Raw genomic sequence first — 15,446 nt, forward strand, 5'->3', positions numbered from 1 at the left:
AAAGTTGTGTTGGAGTTTCGCGAACTGGCCGAACCAGTTCTGATGCCAGGTCAGCAAAGTACCTATACAGTGGCAGACATTGAAATCCGAGCAGTTAAAAATTCATGGTTTTTCTTATTTCTTTCCGTTAAGTTAGATTTTGATTTTTAATATTGTGTGTGCTTCTATATTCTTAAATAAAGTTACACGAAAGAAAAAAAATGATTTCTTATAAAAATGTATTTTTCTGCTATTTTTGTATATTTGGTGTTTTAGTAGTGAATAATAAATGTTTACATAACATTAATACTAATTCTTTTACAAAAATAATTTTTAATCGTCAGGTAAAGTGAATATGAGACACACCAAAAATCTTAAAACTAATATTTTGTCGAGCCTCCTTTACTTTCTATAACGGCCTTAACATGCTGCAGCATTGAATTTGTCAAATTCTGCAATGTTTGTGCTGCGATTTCGTTATACCCAACATCCTCGAGAATTTTATCCAACTCAGCTAATGTACTGGGTCTCTTCTTTGCTACTTAGGTCTTCATAATATACTGGACGTTCTCAATGGGGCTTAGATCTGGGCTGTTACCTTGCCATTCTAACGTAAAAGAACTACTTTTTGAGAAGAAGTCTTCTATCTAGAAAAAATAGAAAAAGGTACAATTAATATTGTTAATGAAATAACAATTGATACTAACCATCAAAAGTGTTTTTTTTTTGCGAGTCGTCGAGCATTCAAGCCAGCATCCCATCCCGGAGCATGTTCTAGATCTAGCAGTGATTTCGGTTCCAAAGTCTTCTATGATCTCTTTAGGCTAGTGCGTTCTATTTGTCGATATTCCCTAAAACAGGTTTTCCTTGCTATTCCTGAGCCTGGTCTTCTACTGTGTTGAATTTTTTTTCAAAAAATTCTCAACGGCAGACTTCCTGAATCCAACTTTTCCACCGACCTTCCGTATGTTAAGATTTACTTTTAAAATCTTGGTCTTATCATCAGAAGTATTTTTTTAGGTTTGGCATGTTTTATATATTTTTTTCACTTTCTAAATTGTATGTCTCAAGAAACAGACCAATAATTATTGATTTATAAATAATATTTCTTCAATTTATGCAAAAAAATCTCTTTGCAATCAAATCTTACACCTACATGATGCTATCGCCGTAACTGCTACCTGACTACTTGTACGGATTTCAATTTTCGCCCCTGTATCTCTAAAAATAGTTTTAAATTTGAAAAATTCTCTCATAGACATAGTCGTGAATAGTTAAACTTTGAAAATATAAAAAAATCGATTTTCTTTTTATTTATGGAGCAGAATAAATACCCCCTTAATAAAAATGCATAAATAATTAAAAATCTTACTCAACTAAACTTTCCCTTAACCTGCAATAGATACTTTCAAATGAAAGTCCAATAGTACTTGTGAAAGCTCATGCCTCATCTAACAGCAGTGCGCCCATAAATCCCCTCCAATTAGAAACGTGACATTAAATTTTAAATAAGTTTATTCTAATTATATCCTCTTTCCAACATGAAAAAGACATGACAAAATTGTCGATGTGTGTGTGTTCGTTTCACACAGAAAATAGCTGCTTGCTGTGTTATGATCACTTTGACAAAGTAAAAATATGTGCCCGGGTAGCTCAGTCGGTAGAGCATTGGACTTTTAATCCAAGGGTCCAGGGTTCAAGTCCCTGCTCGGGCGATAGAACTTTTTTTTTAATTTTAAATGTTTATTAATTTATTTTTCTTTTGATTATTTAAAATAATTGTTAAGTATTACACATTTGTATTAAATTTATGCCGACAACAGCATTTAACTGGAACATTTCCATAGCCTGCAGTTACTGCTTTGGTTGAAATAGAAATTCCTATAACAAATTGCCACTGAATGCTCTTCTCTGGCAAGTGGAGCAGCGCTAAACAACTGAGTTGTTGAGTGAGTTGTAGCATTTCGCACAAAAAAATCGTCCGTGCCCCACATTAATCATGCCACATAGCGTAGCTGTGCTGACGTTTTTGACATTTGCTTATTCACAGTTGTTATTATTGTAACAATTGTCCAGCGTTTCATGTTTATTATGCCTATTGCAATACTTCGAGTTTTTTTTATGGTCGCGGCCTTTTGTGCTGAAGCCTTATTTGCTATTTTTATTTCAAGCAGTTGAGTGTGTTGAAAGTGTTGTTGCTCTCAGTGTGGAAAATAGGCGCAAAAGATGCTTATTATCGTAAACAAGTGATATGTGGCGATTAGAGTTTGAAGTATACATACATAAATGTATATAGATGCGTGCGTAATAATGTTTTATTAAATAAATAGCAAATATTAATTAAAAATAAGAATTTATTATACAGCAATTGTACAACTTTGCGCTATAAAAGCAATGCAATTAAAGATAACAATAATAAAACATATAAATATTGCCTCATAAAAAGAAAATCTATGAATTAAAAGAGAAAAAAGAAAGAAACGTTAGGTTCGGCTACACCGGAGAATATAATACCCGGCACAGGTGCATTTCTTGTAGCATAAAAGAATATGAAAACCGCTGTTTTTTGATTCTGATTTGTTAGTTTGTACAGCAGCTATGTATATGCTGTAGTGGTCCAATCTGAACAATTTTCTCTGAGATTTTAGCATTGCCTCGAAAAATAATCCATGCAAATTTCCTTAACATAGCTCGCCAAATAAAAAAGTTTTCCATACAAGGAACTGATTTTGGTCGGTTAGTTTGTATGACAACTAAATACTACAGTGGTCCGATCTGAACAATATGTTTGGAGATTTTAGGATTGCCTTCTGTAATACTCTATACCATATTTCGTGGTCATATCTAGACAAATTAAAAAGTTTTTCATACAACACCTTGATTTTGGCAGTCAGTTGTATGACAACTATACGCTACAGTGGTCCGATCTGAAAAATTTCTTCTGAGATTTTAGCGTTGCATCGAAAAAAAATCTATACAAATTTTCGTAAAAATATCTCGCCAAATAAAAGAGCTTTTCATACAAGGATTTGATTTTGGTCGGTTGTTTGTATGACAGCTATATTCTACAGTGGGTCGATCTCAACAATTTCTTCCAAGATTGTAGGGCTGCCTTGGAAATGAGCAGCTTCTTAGTGAAAAAATACGGGTATAAAATTTCAGTTCGATATCTCAAAAACTGTGGGACTAGTTCGCGTTTATAGAAAAGGTCAGGCCAGACTTGGCTAAATCGAATCAGTTCGTCACGCTGATCGCTTATATACTATTTTTCATATTTTATAGGATCTCCGCCGTTTCCTTATAGGCTTAAAAATATCGCGGCAAACTTATTATACCTTGTTCAGGGTATAAAAATTATAATTTAGCGCAAACCACAGAAAATAATGTATGGAAAATAAAATTGAATTGCATTAACTAACAACAACAAAGAAACATGTATGCTCAGCATACCAGTTGCGCTCCAATGATTCACCACATATTCAGCAACGCGGAACGGTATCTGAAAAATGCGTTTGGTTACACATCCGAGACTAGCACTACAAACAGTTACGCATTTCGGCATGGAGGTAACACAAATCAACGGTCGGCTCACAAGCTTACATCGAGCGCTGTATTTTACAACATTCACGCTAAATTCAATATACGATTTGGAAATAACTGCGCTAACAAAATTCCGATAAGCCAGCGTGTATCTACAACCTTATACATATATGTATATTTATATATATATTAACAAATGTGTATATTATATAAATGTGTGTATGTATCTGCTCACACATATTTTTGCTGCTGCAAATCATTTACTTTTTGCTCAAATTTGTTATCTAAGTCCATCTTTGTACCCATTCGCCTATCTCGACGCCATCGCTACCTGCCCCCCACCTCCTCTTTGCTGTATTTTGCTATTTTTAGTTTAATAAATTTTATCGCATTTTTTTCAGACGCGTTCATTGACACCTGAATGGGCGCGCAAAGCTTGCAAAACGACACAGAAGCTGGCGGCGAGCGCAGTTATAACCGACGCTTTAGTCATTCGTTTGTACACATGCTGCAAGATACTGGTGTCTGTCTTTATGTGACTCCGTGTCTGTCTGCTACCTACTGCCTACTTGTCTGCCGGGCTCTGCTCTGTTATTCAGCTACTATATGTTTTTTTTGTACAAATGTAGTGCTTGTACATATGTATGTTTGTATGTGAGGATTCACGTTGGCCAGCTGTTTGGTTTCATCGGCCTTTTATTCGCTGACTGAGTGGCCGCTTGCCTGGGGATTTTTATTTTACATGATTTTTTCTTTCATTGTTGTTGCTTTTTTTCCATCTCAATTTTCCAACTTCCCACCGCACGAGCATATTTTTCAAGTTTTTCTTCAATTGTTATTATTATTTTTCCATTTGCGCTTTTTTCATATTGCTCTTCCGTTCATTTGCGGTCTGTTGCATAGCTGCGGTTTCATTACCGTTTTAATGCCCATAACTAACTTTTCAATTTGTGCCAAAACGTGTAGCTGACAGATTCAGGCGAGATTTTTATTCGAATTACATGTGCACATCACTCCATATGATGATGGTGCTACATATTAATACGGGTTTGTTGTCAGGCACTCACTTAGTGGTCAAATATGATTAGCAGCAAAATTTTAGGTTTACGGCAAAACGGTAAACTTTTATATACGGCATTGTCGGTTGATTGAAATGGGTTAAATCAATATCGCTGACAGATACTTGACTACATATTTGCACATTTCTGCATTTTCATTTCTGCTCTTGTTGTTACCTCACAGAGGCGGAGAGGGAGAGTTCAATAGGCACGGTAACGATTGTGTTAATCAAACCAAATCAAATTTGACTGACAAAGAAAATACATTTTCACATATTTTTATACAAATCTTTATTATGGCCTTCAAATAATCGAATTTTCCATGCATTTGTAATAAACCTTGGGTGGGTTGACCTGTAGTGCCTTCAGCGAATGACTTTAAGGGACACATGCATACGCCACTCGAAGCGGAATTTTCTAGTATCGAAAGCAGCAATAATCACAGGGAGTCAATGCGTCGGCTGAGCAATGACTCTCGTTCCGTGTTTGGCCAAAGTCAGTCAATCTGATGGCGCTTGTCATGGTGAAAAATCCATGCAATTTTCGCCTCACAAATCCGTACGTTTATGATGTGAACCGAATTCATGGTGAATCATACCACGGTAATCTAAAACTACGTTGAGCATTACTCGTATTTTTGACCGGCTTCGACGTTAATTTTTTCGGTTTCGGTTCATTTCTAGAGCGCGATTTGCTACATTTTCGGGAAATTTCGATGCCGTATTCAAAAACCCATGTCTCGATTTCAAGCTGAGGTTTTTGCAATTGCGAAAGCAGCGGAACTGGCCTCTAATGCAGTAGTAACCTCATACCGCATATCGGCCAGGAATGTCTTGGGAAGTAGGGCAGCAGTGGAAAGTGTTGCCAGAACTAAGCAACTTCACATCTACTGGGTGCTAAGGCCACAAAGGCATCGAGAGCAATGAAATAGTGGACCAGCTTGCCAAGAATGGTGTACGGCTAACATCAGAAAACGTGATAAACATTGGCAAAACCATGCATTGTCTAAACGAAGATCTCGACAGAAGGAAGGTGAAGAAAATCAAAACCCGATGGATCGAGCTACTTGGGTGCAAAACTGCAAAAGTCATGTGCAAAATAGTAAACTGGAAGTACACAAACTCCATCTGGTATCGCAGAGGACAAAACTGGTCTATGCGTGGCTTATTGGCTTACCAGATTAACCTAACCTCACTTAAGGTCTTCAGCTCCGTTGTTAAGCATCTCTTTTGCGAAAGATTCACGACTTTTGGTAGGAGTCTAACATTGACAATAACCAAATTGTATTGAGTCGATCCATAAGAGATTTTGATATACATATGTACTCTGCTATCTCTCTGTATGGATGGACGACTCGCGTAGGGCAAGTTTTCACTGACTTCAAGACCTTCACGGAATACTGGTGTTTGTAATAATGTAGACTCCACATAACATTTTTTTAGATTTTTAGACAATTTGGATCAAGCAAACTCGTTAAATTTTTTTTAAAGGTAAAAATTGCCAGATAAACTTCTCATGTTGTAAAAAAACTGCTACCAAACAAACACTAATTGACATGGGGAGAACAAAACTGCGAACGTCAATCCAGGAAAAGAAATTTATCGATTCAGTTGGCGATATGCGTTAAAATGGACCAGTCCGGGTCAAATTTGATATGGTATATTACTTCAGTAAGTCCGCTTTTAAGGTCTCGATTTGCTTTGCAAAATCACTTCCTTCAATTATTCCACTGAGCTTTTATGCGCTCATAATGTTCGTAATCCGCTGTAATATGGCTTTCCATAATTCAGATATTTCCATGCCAAGCTGAAGCTTAATTAAAGTTTGTTAGCACAGCTTTGCTGCGTTTGCTATTTATTAAAATTTCAAAAATGTTCAAATCACGCACACACACACATACACCCTCATACGTCCTTATGTCTCGTCTCACATATATCTCTAAGTAAAAGTTTCTTCATGCACAAACTCCTTAAGCACTGACACTTTACGGACTTCAACGGCCACTTAGACTACCTAATCTCTGGCGCTATTTGGCTTCGCATGCAGCGGCGGCTCCTGGCAAAAGTTTCGACGCACCAGCTGTGCGCAGCAGCCCGCAGACGCACAGCTCATACCGCAGCCTGCTCTCAACGGTTAACCAGTTACATTTTCCGCATTGCCACGCTGAACGCAAAACTTTGCGACATCGCCTGAATCATTTTTATTTCTGTAACTCCACATCTATCTAAGTATGCGTGTGTATATGTGAGTGTTGTGTGTGGCGCGTGTGCTTTCGCTTGTGACTGTAATTTTATTAATTTAACATTGCGCACGTTGCTGCGACATAATTCAAGACAGACCGCCCTGTCGCAAGTGCGCAAGCAAGCATTTACTTACATAAGTTTCCGATTGCCACTTGCACCCTTTCTTCACTGCGTACCCATCCTTCCTGCAGCCGGTGTTTGCTCATAAACTTTTGCGTTACTTTCAGAGATGCTTGCGCGCTTACTCACCTGTCACTTCCGCTGCCGCTAGCACCGTTACTTTTTCATGATTTCCTTATGCTCACCTGGAAACTCTCGCTTTCTGCGCTTGTTTGTTGCTCGTAGCGTTCTCCGAAGAGGAAGCCGCCCTGCCCTTCCCTTCGTTGTTTGCTGCGTCGCTTTGTTTTTGCCTCGAGGATATTGACTGCTGCAAATAAAGTTTGTAAGCTGAAACTTTTGTCGCTGAATGCCGTAAAATTTTCCACACAAAGCTTTATTAAATAATGTTCGGTGGAAATTCTACGGCAGCTGGCAACGCTTGATATCGCCATATCACGAGCATTATTATTTCTGTCTCTACTACTTAGTACTGCGTTTTCTACGTATTTTATAGTGGCGATTAGAAAACCCGGAAGAATGACGCAGCTGAGACCCTTCCGTTTTTTTATTCAAAGAAGAGTATTTAACAAGTAAGGAAGCGCTAAGTTCGGTGTAACCGAACATTTTATACTTTATAAAATCGGAATTTCAATAGGAATGAGAGGTTGGCCGATATTTGTGGAGAAAAGTTCGCAATAAGAATTGGCGATCATATTCGGTATCTGTAGTTTTTTTGAAAAGTTTAGGTCCGGCTTGGACAATGTTTGGTCATAATGTGGCACACCTCAAACGCAGTATTTGTGAAAATTTTTCTCCAGAAATATTGATTGCCTTTTATTTTTATACAGGAAAGTGAAAGAATCAGATGGAATGGTAGTAGGCGTCTTTTTGTCTGATTTCACCCATTGTCGCACTATACTATGGGAATGTTATGACAATGTTACACCTACATATCTAAATTGCTTAAAATCGTTCGAGTAGGTTTCGAGGTATGAGCTTTTGTCTAAATGTGGGCGTTCCACAACGTTCGTATTATTTTGACACTGGCTTCTATAAAGCACTCCCATTTGACCGGGTTGGTTTGCGGGGGGCCAAAACAAGGGAACTTTGTCTGAAAGGCTATAGTTCTTATACCGGTTTTGAGACAACGATTTTTATGGCGATTTGTTATAAGCGAATTTCTTCAAATTTTTAGCCCACACTACTGCTACCTCCAAGATTACACGGAGGTAAATCTGTCGAATACTGTGGTTGCGGCACCATATTGGTTGCAAATTTTGCGAGAAACTCACGAAGAATCAATGCAGTATGCGACGGAGCATTACCGTGGTGCAAAAACCAAGAGTTGTCGGCCCATAATTCCGGGCTCTTTTTATGAATAACTACGCGTAAACGACGCATAACACTCAAATAGTGTTCCTTGTTGACGGATTGGCCCGTCAGAAGAAATTCGGAGTGCACCACACCTCGATAATCGAAGAAAACTGTCAACATAACCTTGATTTTTGACCTGCTTTGACGTGGTTTTTTCGGCTTCGACTCACCTTTGGAACGATATTCGGCCGATTGGTCGTCTATTTTCGAACGTAGTTCGTCATCAACCCGTTCTCGACCTTTTTTGAATATTTGTACCAATCAAAAACACTTGCTCGCCACAAACAATTATCACCAAACATTCTGAAAGTTTCGACACTAGAAATTTGATTCCGCACATATAATTTAATGGAATTTCTTTGTTGAATAATATCTTCTTCATTTTTAATGGCCTAGACACCACTTGCTCGGTTGTAGCTGAGTTAACAACAGTGCGCCAATCTTTCTTCTTCTGGCAATTTTGGCCAATTCAGGATATCAAGTGCAGCCAGGTCCTTATCCACCTGATCTCTCCAACGGAGTGGAGGTCTTCCTCTTCCTCTACTTCCCCCGGCGGGTACTGCATCGAATACTTTCAGAGCTGGAGCGTTTTCATGGAATAATTCATTCATCGTAATCACCGAATGCACTTTAGCTACTTCAGAAATACAAGCGCACAACATTTGGCAGAGATTAGTCTTAGGTGAACAAAACTATTATACTCTGTAGCAACATGTTGCTAGAGTATAAAAAAGGGTCTTGATTGAACATTTTATAGTGATTATAGAAAATATATTTGTTGCAATAATCAGCGAAAATAAAAATATATTTTTCATTGTCAAAAATGTATTCCAAAAAACGTTATGAGCCATAAAATCCCTTTAAAGAACCTTTTCCCATTCTAAAAATTCTCATTGCGTTTATGAAGATCCAAATTCGGTATGGTCTATTAGCCAGTGCGGAGAGTGATGAGCAACTTTTGCACATTTGCCAAAAATCGAATTGCCACGTCAAATTTTATGACATCCAAAATTGCCGTTCTCACATTTTTTAACGGTTGAGTAGTTTTACGATTCGAAAGCAATGCCAGCACGCGCTTCCCCCTCGCACTGGGTATTAGCGCTGCTTAAATTGTTAAATTACCATGTAAGCTAACTGGTAAGTACACAAGCGATTATCCTTGCCACACATGCTACACGTACCATAATGGCTTCCCAAACAACAACAACAACAACAACACGCAATATTCGTGACAGCCGGGGCTTCTTGTGCTGGTTTCATTTAGTCGATGCTTGAAGTGTGGTTGCTGTTGTTGCTGCACTTGCGCTCGCTGATATTATAGTGTCACTCCTGTGAGCAAATTCAAACACATCATTTGTTAGTGGCATGTATGCGGTGCCCCAACTAATACATGTACAATATTGTACGTGCATAAACACTGGCATTTTCGCACACACACATGCGAACGCAGTCGGCGCGCCAAATGAAGAGCAAGGCCAGCACGAAAGAATCATGTAATCATGTACAAGTGCATGGCATAAAACGCAGAGAAACAAAAAACGAAGAGTCCTCAAAACACAAAAAGGATATCAAGTACTTGTAAGCAGGCGGCCCAAATGTAAAAAAATTGAAAACCAAACCTTTTTTCCATGAACAGCCAGGCGGGCGGGCGGTTAGGCGGTTAGGCGGCGTAGAATATGTGCAAAATCGAAACACTTGTGCCACTTGGCTGAGTACTCAGGCACATGTTCGCACAGCCCAACGCACACCATGCAACAGCAATATTAACTGAAGCAACTCCCTGAAATGCGAACGGCAGTAGAGCGTAAGGAGTGCCATTGGCTAGCGCCGCCACTTCTATGGATGTAGGCTAACATTCAATTAAAGCAAATAAATCGACGCTCAACATAGTGGCTTTAGGTGGCAGCGGCAACGGTGGCAACGAACCACCGGCGGCGGCCTTTCGTGCTCAACTCCTAGTGGCATTTTTTATTTCTTTTACACGCAACTCAATCCCATCCTGCATATTTGAGTATGCATACTGCTGGCGCGCACTGTAAATATTTGCTTTAAATATTTATTCGGTGCTTTGTCGTTTATGCTTGAATGCATTTATTGTGTGGTCACGTGACTGCTCCAAGGTGTTGTTTGAGTGCGAGCAGGCAGCGGTGGAATCACCCAACGAAAATTAATTTTAACCGGTTTACAAAAGGTTTTAGGTCACTTCAAAAAAGTTCAAAAAAGTTAGAACATTAAAAGGAAAGTTAAATATTTTAAATTGTTTGCAGGCGGTAAGCTTTAAAGCTTCAGAAACCCGGAAATTAGTCAAGACATAATAATGCACCAAGTGCCCACTTGTTTGTATACCTTTTCAATTTTAATGTTTGAGTAGATTTTTAAGTATACAATCTGATTAAATTTGACCCGGACTGACTAAAAAGCATGTTAAGATTTATTATCGTCTTCAAGATACGCTCCTTTTGAGCCAATAACTACAAGCATGCCAACACTTCATAACTTGGTCTCCAGAGCCTTAAGAGGTATTTAGTTTTGTCGATCATTGGCGCGTTTTTGGAGCAACATTCACTAGATTGTTGGACAGTTTCAGCAGCGAATTTTCTCGTTTCCTCACCAGTAAAAATGCTGATGATGAATGTACGGTTCTCAACTTCTCAGCCAAGCATCTTGCTTGCGACCTCTGCTTGATGTTTTTTTCGAAAAGATTCAGCTCTTTTGGTATGAGTCTAGCATTGACACTCTTCAAACAGAAAGCACTATAGGTGATTCATAAGGGATGTTGAGATCCTTTGTTATTTCTCTGATGCCGACAGGACGATTTCACCGTTTCGATACTATCGTCATTAACAGTGTTAACAAGTTTCCGATGACTTCACCAAATGCTTTGTACCACTCAGATACTCGTGTGCCTGATAAAGTAAACTGGCTTAAAAGCAAGTGGGGTATCTAGCTTTCCTAAAAGAGCCTGAGGTGATATCCGGAGGTATATAATATTAGAGAGTTCCTCAACTATATTATCTGAACTGTAAGCTTCATTTGCCATATGGTGCTCATGGATGTCAGTGTTTGTAGGTTCAATTCATCCCCACAGCTCTCAGGACAACGCCAAGCCAGACAGTAAACGTAATTTTATACTTACTGCCAACAGACTTGTATTGTAAGCAACTGGCAGCAAGTCAGCTCTTAGGCGAAAGGAAACCTCCATATTATTATTTTTCTTTATTGGCGTAGACACCGCTTACAACAGCGCGCCAGTCGTTTTCGCCAGTTATCATATGCAGCCAGGTCCCTCTCCGCCTGATCTCTCCAACGAAATGGAGGCCTTCCTGCCTCGAATACTTTCAGAGCTGGAGCGTTTTCATCCATTCAGCGTAGCCGCTGTTTCTTAATTCGCTGAACTATGTCAATGTCGTCGTATAACCTGTTGACGAGAGTTATTCGGTGTTGGATTTCGAGGCTGACATTGTTGTTAGTGTTAATACTGGTTCCAAGGTAGACGAAACTATCTATGACTTCGAAGTTATGGCTGTCAACAGTAACGTGGGAGCGAAGTCGCGAGTGCTTAATGACAGGAGATATTTCATCTTGCCCTCGTTCACTACCAAACCCATTTGCTTCGCTTCCTTATCCAGATTAGTCGTCAAAAACAAGGGGAATTCTATGATACTTAGAAAGCTCCCGTTTCTATATTATATTCCCATTACCTCGGATTTTCGAAATTCTATAGAGTTGAATTAAACGCGATCCTCAATGTCGCCTTCCTTTCCAGAAAAGAGCAGGAAAAGGGCATGGCGGACAAAGGCGCATGGATTAATGGAATAACGCCATATACTGACTATTGAAGAAGTTGTAGAGCAAGAAGAGTAGGAGACTATAGAATATTTTCTATGCGAATGCAAGGCTCTATATTGGAAAAGAGTCGCAACTTTCGGTCGAGGGTTTCTTGACAATACCTCGAAAGTTGCACTGTTAATACTTTTCGTAATGCTGAACTTCAGATAGAAGAGGGTCAGAGTCCCAGTAGTAACACAATGGGCCCACTAAAGGTCTAGGTGCGTCGTTAGGCAGCCACTCTGCCAACCTATCTACCTATTCATACACAGGTGAAGGAATATTAATAGTTAGTGCTTTGCCAACCAAAGCATTTAATTTTTTTTAAGTTTTTGTCTAAGCAAATCCACTTCAGATTTGGCTTCTATCAAATAGTTATTAATCTTTTACTTCATTGCGCAAATATCCTTGGGGTTTTTCTACATTTACGCTAGATTAAACAGATAAATATGTATGTATATGCTTTGCCATTTACGTAAGCGTTACTGCGCCTATCCTCAGGCCAGGCAATTACTATCTGAGCTTCTAATCTTTCATTTCGTCTACAAAACGTCCACTTGACTAATTGTCATTTTCTTAATTACTAAGTAAACTTCGCCACTGCAGAAGCAAACAGCCACTAGCAGCCAGCCAACGCCGCCTCCCGGACAATGCATAATTTCTATGTTTGTTTGTTGGCTCAGCCATTAGCCCACTACCGCCCATAATTCGAAGCTCATTTGGCAGTGCAACGGTGAGAGTTAGTGGCACTAGCTAACGGTATGAAGCGTGTACGTACAGCCAAGTGCTGCGGTAATGAACTGTTTTCATTATAATAAAACGTTTTGTGCTGTGTCTTATCAGCCTTGCATCAGACACAGTGCGGCAGTTCGATTATCAGCCAGCGCTGGGTTCCCGAGCTCCCGAGCTCAACTAATTGCTACGGTAATACAATGTAGCCAAGGCGCTTTGAGGCGGAAAAGCATCTTAATGTTATATTATGTTGTTAGAACAATGTGCTTGAACATACACGAAGATGCAGACGGTTATGAAATAGGTGGAGTGCGTACTCGTATCGCTTCACAAGCATTTGAGCAATCTAATATGGATATTTGGGTATGTTTTTGTTGCTGGTATTAACCAAGTTATTAGCTTGTTTTCCATTTCAACGGCGTTGGCATAGCAGACTGAAACTGCATCGGTGCGGCTTCTCTGAGTTCAGCTTAAAGTATCAAAAGCGTCGCCCAAGCCGCATAGAACAATGCTGCTGACAAGTGTTGCAGACGATAGCTTTGCTCTCAGCCACACATGGTTTATTGTTATTAATTTTGCCGCCAACGCAATCTTATTGCCAATTCAGTGTGTTTTAGCAGATAATGCTGCCTTTGATGAAAGAGAAACAGTGTTGATTTTGAGTTTCGAAATTTCATCCATTGTTTTCATCATTTAGTAGGTTCTGCAATAATTGTTGCGTGTTCTCCTTTTTATATATACATAGTTAATGAGAAAAGATTAATTAATTTGTGTAGCCAAGACTTTTCTTAAAAGAGATAAGACCCACTTTGTCAATGACCACCTATGCGATATACTAAATCGGAAAAAACACCCTCAAACAGTAGATCTTTTCAAATTCCATAAATATTATGAGTTTGAAGTCCAGATAATTTGAAGAAAACCTCACTCGAAAGTCATCGTATTTGGTTGGTTGGTGGTTTGTACGAGGGGGGTATATTGCGGGCTTCTAAAACATATTGAAACTATTGATGTCGAACGCTACCAACGAGGCTATTATTATTCATCATGACAACGCTCTGCCTCTGTTGCAAGACCGGTTAAAAACTATTTGAAAAACAGCGGCTGGAAGGTTTTGCTCGACCGCCTTATATCTCAGACCTTGCCGCCCTCACCGAAATGCGGTTCACATCAGGTTATCAAGAAGTTGTTAAATTCATTCTGAGTGAATTGGGATAGAATCAACGAATTACCAGAAAGATTGGAAAGTACTATAGCTTCAAATTGGTAATACTTTTGTACAAGACCTTCCTATTCTAAACAAATGCTAAAATTTTGATAAAATAAAGGTCTACATGAATATATGTGTGTAGTTATAGACCAATTGATATTTTTAAGTGATGACTTCTACAACTTCTCTGAGCCATTTGGTATATGTCCATACTTCCACCACCGGGATTGAAATAATTTACAGGCCGCTTTTATTATGACTTTATTTTTATTGTATCTAAGTCTCCATCAGACATTCAACTTCGCTTCAAACTGCGACGCGCTCATTTTTCTGTTATTTACGCAACGTTGTGTAATTAATTTGAGCTTGTCGACAACATCTGATAAAATTGTAGGCATTCGGCGGGGCGCGTCTTCATTCGATGTTGCAACGGCAATGCACCAGCTCACTTGCAATGAACCACTTCGTGGCATTACGCTCGCTTTAAATTGTTTTACGGCCGTACAAGGCGCTTGCCCTCATTTCACTCATCATTTACCCCAGACAGCATTGTATCTCGGTGGCTGCTGTAGCTACTGCTTTTGCTGCTTCTTCTTGTCGTCTTTTAGTGTGTGCAATTTTCTTAATTGCAAGTGGGTTTCGTTAGATATTCATTTCATTAAAGAAAGTCAATGCTTTGGAACAATACACATTCAAACAGACTCCATATGCTTGGCTTGGCTGCTGCCAGCTGTGATTAGATAAGCGGCTCAAAAGCTTTGCGATAATTGATTAGTGTAATTGCTGGAAATTGTGATAAAATGCAACTTGTATTGCTTCGACGACTTTGAAGTGTAAGTGGAGGCAATAAATTTGTATATCGTAAATTTAGGCAGTAAAGCTAAGCACGCACAAGTGTACACAAATAATTTGCCTTAATCCGAAGTTGTTGAAAGGCGCCTTAAGGTAAAGATAATTTATTTGTCAAATAATGAATGTGAAAGCCCATAATGATAATTTATAGTAAGATGGATGGCACAAACAAATAAATTTATTAATTTACGATTAGTATGCTCATATTTTAGTTTCTCATTAGTTGTCATTAGTCAATAATCCACTCAGATTATAAAATTACTTACGGCTATCTATTTTAGTAGTAACATACATAGGTCTCGTTGTATAAATAGTTCGTTTGCTCCAATATTTTGCTTCGATCGTCACTTTGTCGTCGTAATTCTCTTCCCACACCGTACATTTTCTCTTTTTCTATTGCTAGTCTGCACTCTCTTTCGCTCTCTGTGCATTGATCGTTTGTTTCTAACTTCACTGTTCTCACTCTCAGTACCTTAGAGGCGAGTTCAGCACAGGTTAGCACATTGGCTGGTTAGATGTAATATGTCAGGA

The 15,446-nt window shown here is 38.9% G+C and overlaps 1 protein-coding gene and 1 non-coding gene across 2 annotated transcripts in view; both read left to right on the forward strand.

The window, feature by feature from the left end:
- LOC120769106 (centaurin-gamma-1A) overlaps positions 1-15,446 on the forward strand; it is a 289,994-nt gene that overhangs the window by 91,414 nt on the left and 183,134 nt on the right. The gene's annotated exons all lie outside the window — the stretch shown is intronic.
- Trnak-uuu lies at positions 1,622-1,694 on the forward strand. Its single transcript has one exon. It is a non-coding gene; the product is annotated as a tRNA-Lys (tRNA).

The sequence above is a fragment of the Bactrocera tryoni genome, chromosome 2 (assembly GCF_016617805.1).
Source record: "Bactrocera tryoni isolate S06 chromosome 2, CSIRO_BtryS06_freeze2, whole genome shotgun sequence".
Taxonomy (NCBI): Eukaryota; Metazoa; Arthropoda; class Insecta; order Diptera; family Tephritidae; genus Bactrocera; species Bactrocera tryoni.